This window comes from Cryptomeria japonica, chromosome 9, assembly GCF_030272615.1.
Source record: "Cryptomeria japonica chromosome 9, Sugi_1.0, whole genome shotgun sequence".
Lineage (NCBI taxonomy): Eukaryota > Viridiplantae > Streptophyta > Pinopsida > Cupressales > Cupressaceae > Cryptomeria > Cryptomeria japonica.
The window spans coordinates 743,262,244-743,270,613 of NC_081413.1; positions in this window are offsets into that span (position 1 = coordinate 743,262,244).

Below are 8,370 nucleotides of genomic sequence, written 5' to 3' on the forward strand. Positions count from 1 at the left end.
TAGAAAATACAAGTGATAGAGAACTTGGGATTGAAATCTAAGAGTCTCATCCAAGAACACTAGCGCATTGCATGAACATTCACACATAATGTTTTCCTATATGAACCACAAACAAAAAGATGATTGAAAAGTGTGAAAACCTAACTTAGTGATTCAACAAACCTACATGACCAAAAATAAAGTAACACACTAATGAATATTGTACAACAAAAATATAAAGGAATACACTAAAAGTAGGATGTAAATTATTTAAATAAGAGAAATGAACAATAAACAAGCATGCATGAAGATGAGGGAAAACACTTTGGGGTTGTTTGGAGATTTACCGCAATCAAATCTCTGCTTTGGTGTTTCCATCTCCACAACAACCAAGATAGATAGATAAAAAAATAAAATGTGTGAGAATTCTCTTATCTCAAGTGTGTCTAGGAATGATTAGAGCTATGAATGTGCAATATTGAAACTAAAATGAAATAGAGAGGGGTGTGATAATCCCATTGTAATAAGCTATAACAAGTTGTAAGGACTTGTGTGAGAGCTTGAGAGTGAAAGAGAGCCAAGAGAGAGAGATAATTGTCAACATAAAAGTTATATTTTAGAAATGAGAAGAGGAGAGAAAAGAAAGTGGAAAACAATATATTTTGAATTGTTTCAAGATATTTTCACTGACTAGGGAAGGCGACAAGTGAAAAATCGCTTAGAAACAACCTTCAAATAATAAATTATCATAAAACACTAGCGTTACACATTGAGGTCCATGCTAAGAACTAGTGCCCAGATAATTTGTGCATATAAAATTACAAGAAATAAGAAAAACATAAGGCTAATGCAAAATTAACACAAAAAAGTGACCACTAGAAAGGGGTTCTAAGCACCTTGAGAAGAAAAAAGGTCAGTGTAAGGACTCAAATGAGCCTACAAAACACTAAGGGGATGGGCATCAAAGTAGACACAAAACATAGATAAAATTACAAGGCTATGCAATTTACGACACTACAAAATGTACCCTTCTACCAATGATTTTTTAATAATATAATACTTTTTTTTTAATGTATTATATAAATATTACTCATCTAAAAAAAGATGATGATAAAATCAAAGTCATAAATTATTCCACTTAGAATTGTTCTATTATTGACCTTGTTTATTTCCATGTGCTTAAGGGAATCAACTCTTGTTGCAAGGTTTTTAAAATAATTTCACAGAATTAAAAATTGTTCCTACTAATTATATACGTAGAGTTGAGAACACAAAATATTCTCCTATCAACAAAATTTGAATATAGAGAGATGTGATAATCCTAATGTGCTTAAGGAACAAGATAATAACAATAATATTATCCTGCAAGGATTGATAAAGATAAAGAGAAAGAGAGACATGAGAGTACTGTAGTAAGCTATAACAAGTTGTAAGGACTTGTGTGTGAGCTTTAGAGTGCAAGAGAGCCAAGAGAGTGATAATTGTCAAAATAAAAGTTATATTTTAGAAATGAGAAGAGAGAAAAGAAAGAGGCAAACAAAATATTTTGAATTATTTCAAGATATTTTCACTGACTAGGGAAGGCGACAAGTGAAAAATCGCCTAGAAACAACCTTCAAATGATAAATCATCATAGAACACTAGCGTTACACATTGAGGTCCATACAAAGAACTAGTGCCTAGACAATTTATACTAAAAATGACAAGAAATAAGAAAAACATAAGGCTAATGCAAAATTGACATAAAAAAGTGATCGCTAGAAAGGAGTCCTAGGCACCTTGAGAAGAGAAAAGGCTGGTGTAAAGACTCAAATGAGCCTACAAAACACTAAGGGGATGGACAACAAAGCAGACATAAAACATATATGACATTACAAGGCTATGCAATTTACAACACTACAAAAATGTACCCTTCTACCAATTATGTTTTAATAGTATAATATTTTTATTTTATAAATTATATAACTATTATTCATCTAAAAAATTATGGCGGTAAAAAAAAAGTCATGAATTCTTCTTCTTAGAATTGTTCTATTATTGATCCTATTGATTTCCATTTGCTTAAGGAAATCAAATCTCGTTGCAAGGTGGTTTGGAGAAAAATGGATTCAAAATTGCTCCCGCCTGCTACTTCTGCCCGATCCCCTGCATCTGCTCTCCCCGACGGAAACTCGGACCTAGTTGCCGCTGATGCTCTTGGTCGTGCATGACTCTCATGGGCATCAATGGCTGCTGAGGGCCCTCGCCCCAACTCTACTCGGGTGTCGCGGGATCCTACCTCAAATTTACGCAAAGGGGGAGGCAGGGGGTTTATCCCTGTCTCTTGTGCCGCCTCTGTCAATGTGAATAAGGATTCTGATTGGGAAATAGAGAACAATGTGAAGGCTTTTACAGAGCATAGTGTTATCTATAGATTCAAGGGTATTTGAACCAGCCTCTCGAAGTTGCATAAATGGATCTCTCATCACTAGGATCCTCTCATTTCTGGTACAGTTCACATATACCCTAAGGCTAAAGGTTTCTTTCTTGCTAAATTTGAGAATGCTAAGTGTAGACACCCAAATCTGTCCACTTAATTGAATGAATATTTAGTATTTATTTGATTATTTAAACCATCGATCAACTCTTCTTCTATTAATTAAATGAATTATTCAATTTATTTAATTTAATTCATTAAACCATATTCTAACAATTAATTAAATGAATAAAGCATATTTTGTTTAATTAACCCCTCTCCACATTTAAATAAATAAATCAATATTTATTTAAATCTCTAAAACCCTCCCACTTGCATTCTCCTACAAATGCAAGTTGCGCAATTTTAGTTGAAATAAATGAATTTTATTTTAATTAAAATCCCCTTTTATCCTCACCCACATGCTCACTAACTCCCTTCTAGACTCTTCAAACCCCTTCTAATTAGCCTAATCCCCCTCTTTAATCATTTGCACATTCCCAAACAAAGGTCACTTCTCAAAAATGGCTCAAAGTCTTTGAAATGCATTAAAGGCTTTTATTTTTCAACAAGTTAACCCCCAAAGTCTTTCAAAGCCTTTATGGCTCTTACATAACCATTAATGGTTAACTCAACTTCCCCACATGGTTAGAGACTTTCCCTCTAGCCAACCCTCATTTACCTCATGAGTCTCTTCAAGCATTTATTGCTTTGACCATGGTTATCTCCATTAACTCTTGCACAAGAGTTTATACATTGGATAAAAGCATTATCCACTAACCCAAGCCTAAGCAAACCCTCCTAGGGTAACCCTCATGTCATCTCAATAATTTAATGCTTCTTCCCTTTCCTCTCAAGTCATCTCATGTTGACACTTGTCATCATGGGATTGGGTTGAAAGTCATCACATGGATCTCAAACCCATCAATCTTGACCCTTCACAAGCCCACTCAATCTTGGCCATTCAATCAACATTTTTCCCTATAAAAGGACCTCATTCCTCAAGCAAAAAAAAGGAGAAGAAAAAGAGGAAAACTTTTGAGCATTGTTATTATAGTAAAATTCACATAGACATCAATTAGGAGCTTTCTCATATCAAATCTTTTACATTTGCATAAGCATTTGTTTTCATTTACAACCATCTTGAATCTTCATATGACATCCATGGATAGTCCTAAAAGATGAGAGCTACACTGATTTGGGACTTGTAGAGGAGAGGAACAAGGAAGACCCAACATCATCAAGCATAGGGAGGGAGTATTAGAGTTGTCTAGTTCTTTATTTTCCTCTTTGCTTTGTTATTAATCTTTCTTGATATGCTTTGAAATGGATTCATTTTCATGTTATGCTTATGGTTGAAATTTTACTAACATCATTTCTTTATTGTCCACTAATCCCATTTTTATGGCATCATTTGGTGAACCTGACGTGAATCGAACACACAACCTTCTGATCATTTGTTTCTAAACATTTTTTTAAAATTGCAGGATTTTCACGCACATGATAGCGTTTTAGCGCTTTCATCGCGCGTAGTAGCACTTTTAGTTTATTTTGGTGCTTGTGTTGTTATTTATATCACTTTTAAATTCTGTTAGCGCTTCTGTCTTCTAGCATATTAGTGCTTTTGTATTAGGCAAAGAGCTGATAATTGTCAAAAAATGAAAATTTTAGGCTTGTCAAGCCCACCATCTTGTCTAACCTTTTGAGTGATTTTTTTTCCAGGCCTAACAATTTGTTGCAGGTTTTGGAGGAGTTAAATTAGAAACACTTTTTAGTCTTTGAGTTTAAAATTAATCTTTCATTTTTTGTTTTCAAACAAAAGGATTAAAATGAACCTCATGGTCTTTTTGGTGCATCTAAAATAAATTTCACTTTTACTTTGGTGCTTAAAACAAACTTAATCTTTCATATTTTTCAAAACAAAGGGATTAAAATAAACCTCATGGTCTTTTGGTGCAACTAAAATAAATCTCACTTTCACTTTTGGTGCTTAAAACAAATTTCATCTTTTTTGATTTCAGGCAAAGGGATTAAAAATAAAATTCATTCTTTTGGTGCACTTAAAATCCACTTCATTTTCAGTTTGGTGCATAAAAAGAACCTCACATCTACATTTTTGCTACAAAGGCTACACAAGTTTATTTTGTTGACCAGGTTTATTTTTGCTTTTCAAAAAGTTTGTAAAGTGTCCAAAACAATTTTTATCTTGTCTACAAAGAACACCATATCTGTTGGGGCAACATCTCTAAATAGCAAATAGATCACATTGCAATAAAAAGGTTAAAAAGAATAAGTGTCTTTTGTGTTTGGCACATTTGTGCAAATCTATAGAGTGGTCCCAATTCTAACACACACTATCCTCTCCCTTGGCTCTCGTGGTCCTAGGTGCAAGAGAAAAGTGTTAGTAATGCTCTAAATTTTCTATTTTTAAGAGAGGCTTGCCAAGAGACATATCATTCTTGGGATGACCTTGCACGGTAAATCCTTCGAGCCGCTATAGAAATCAAGTGAGAGCGAAAGTTGTAGACTTGGGTGTAGCTGTTCCTATAGTGTAACTTGCCGAAAGGACATATGGGCCCCACCGTGAGTTACAATGCTCTTAAGTGAGTCACTGCATAATGAACTTACGTCCAAAGACATCGAACATTACTAGACACCTCTTATTTTAGAAGCCCACCCATTCTATTGATTGAGGATATTTGTGAAAAGTTCAGTGCAAGAGCATAGATGGTTTTGCTCCCAAGATACTCACCATACATATTTCCTTGAGTAGAAATACGGCTTTTTGAAAGGCTACTTGTATCTTGATGAAAGTGGTGACTCCCCCATCATAGGGATCACCTATTTGTTATGCTCATGCAAGACTTAGTATATCACATCCTTACCTGCCACGACGAGATACATAAGGTATGTAATACCAAAGTCAAAGAAATATCAAGTTGTGGACTGAAAATATCGCAACTAGCCAATACCTTAGGGATAAAAAGTGTTTGAGTTATCTCTGTCTCATTTCATACCATTGAAAATTTGGGCCAACTTTAGGCCTAAGAACATACATACATTTATAAGGGTAAAAATTTTCATGATTGGGTTGATTTAGACCCACACCTGTTGTGCCTTTATTGAAAAAGGGCAAGAATATGTGCTTGTGTGCTTGACGTATTTTCTTGTCAAAAGATTCAAACAATTGAAACAAGTTCCACCCTAACAACAATCTCAACAAAATAACTTCACACATTTTTGCAAAAAGCTACCCATGCTTCGTGTTTGGAAATCTCTCCAATACGTCAAAAAGTCAATTTATAGAAAAACCAAAAAGAAGCAAAGTGAAAAGAAAACCCAAAAAAGGATAAGTTTCTTATACAAAAACTGTAAGTTGTTGTTGAAACATCGCAATTTCATCCATCGATATCATGATTTTAGTCACGGTTTTACCAACGATATCATATCATCACAATCATGTTCAACGCATTCCTCCATCATACATTCCACAACCCGCAATCATTTACTAGAGATTCCTAGATTCACATAATCCTCATACATTTTCTTCCATCTTTCTCACTTCAAAATCATTTCCAAACAAATTCATAGTCCCTTACTAGAAAATTCCAAAGTTCACACTCATTCCAAAATACATCACAAATTCACTCCTCTCAAACACAAAGAGGTCTTGTCCTTCGTTCTTGCAAATATTGCTTATCATACCAACAAAATTACTTTCTAGTGTGTCTCTACATCTAGGATCAAACATCCTAAAAGAGACATTACTAAACGTTTAGATAGGTTAAAACTAGTCCATGAGTGCATCCTCTCATTACTAGGTAGCTTACGTTTGTCACATCACAAACATTGCTACACCTCATCTTACAAATATTAAAACATCAAAACAAGCAATTCTAAAGAGGACTTTGTTGATACCCAACCTTTAGTGTAGGAGATCAAACATCCACAAAAACTTCAACTCATCATCATCATCATAAAAAATCTTGAAACTATAAGAAGGGATCACACATACACTTTTTCATTCATCCCATTCTCAACCACACACTTTTCACCCACAAAAATTTTCTTCAAACAAGGCTCGGACTAGGTCTCAGAGTCATCAACAAAATCAAAATGAAATATGGGAAGAAGAAGAAGTGACCGTTAACCCCTTTACCAGAAGAGGACACCCAAAGACCCCTACACAAGCATAAATAGAAGACGTACTTAGCAATCCGAGATTTAACAGACTTTTTGAAGAATTTCTTAAAGGAAGTGCTGGTGCCCATTTTGTGAAACTTGCTCAAGAAGGAGCCAAACTTCCCACTGACTTTGATGTATCACAACTTAAAGATATACCAGAACAAGCTCAACATAGCCATAAAAAAGAACCAAATCACAGTGAAAGAGAGGCAAGGAATACACGAAACTATGATGATAACTACCAATACGACAACATTCCCCCTTCTCTTACTGAAATGGATATGTTAAGACAACAGATACAAGATCTCGCCCAACAAGTGCATTCAGGAAAGACACACAAGCAATATGCTCTCGAAGATATCTACCCCTATCCGTTTGATAGAAATATATACATGCCTCCTTTCCCACGCACCTTCGAAACTCCAAAATTTGATAAATACAAGGGAAAGGGAGACCCTAGAGATCATGTGCGAGAATTTTTCTCTGCCTACTTAGAGGTTGCATACAAAGACACATATTTAATGCGCCTCTTTCCCCAAAGTTTGGGAGGCTCAGCTATGCAATGATTCTCACGCCTACCCGGTGGGATCAGGACCTTTAAGGACCTTGTACAGAAATTTATCACTCATCATGCGCATAACATGGACAGACTCTCTACTAGAGGAAGTGGGGGAGGCTTTAGGCGATTTCCTAATGATTGATAAGGATTCTTTCCAAATTTATCATTCTACTTATGCTTGGATTTTGGTTAACATTGATGTTTCTAAAGGGCTTCTAGTTGAGATAGAGATTGAATCTTCCTTGGGATCTTGGGTCCAACCGCTTGACTTTGAGGGTATCCCCTTTAGATGTCGAAAGTGCTTCCAGACTGGACATGTTGCTGCACGGTGTGAAATCGATAAAAAGAAAAAAAAATCTACTTCTTGGTGGAAGGGTGCCTCCTCTTAAGACTATTTTGTTAAAAAGAAAAGCTTCTCCCAAGTGGCCGCATAGGTTCCTTAGGCTGATGCTATTGCACCTCTAGTTGCTACCTCTGTTTTTGGTGTAGCTTTGTGTAGCGTCCTAAAATTGCGACACTTGCAATTTCGACTGCATTTCGGTCTTCACGATGGCGACGCAACACGCAACCTGAATGGAGACCCCGAAACCTGTTTTTGACACAAAAAAACTGCATTTTTCAAGCACCCTGGCCTGAACCTCCCTTGCACCTTGCTGTCCCAGGAGGTGGGACCAGAGCGCCCAGCGCCCTGGTCCCTGGGTCCTATTTTGGGCCCGGTCTCTTTTGGACTTCGGGTCTTTATGTTTGCAAATTGGAAATTATTGTTTCCTGGTCGGCCTAAGGTCAGGAAAATCAGTCTATCAGCCCTAATTGACAAGTATATAAACTACATTTTCCTCTCTCATTTGAACATGACACATACATGATGGAAAAAAGCGTGGAAACTATATTCAAGCATTCAAGCATTCAAGCAATTGATCATTTCAAGTCTCCATTCAAGGCTAAGTGTTGCATTCAAGACAAGGATTCAACCATTGAAGAGGAGATCACTTACTACATGCAACAACATACAACAAACAACAACATCTATACCTTCGCACATAAGGATACAAACATCCTTACAACAAGGTATTAGTACTTGTTTTACATTACATACATTTACATTTACAGCATTTCTCATTTCTTGGTTAATTCCAAAACCGGGGTTTGACCTAAAGGCAAACCCCTAATCCCTAACCCCCTAATCGTCTTC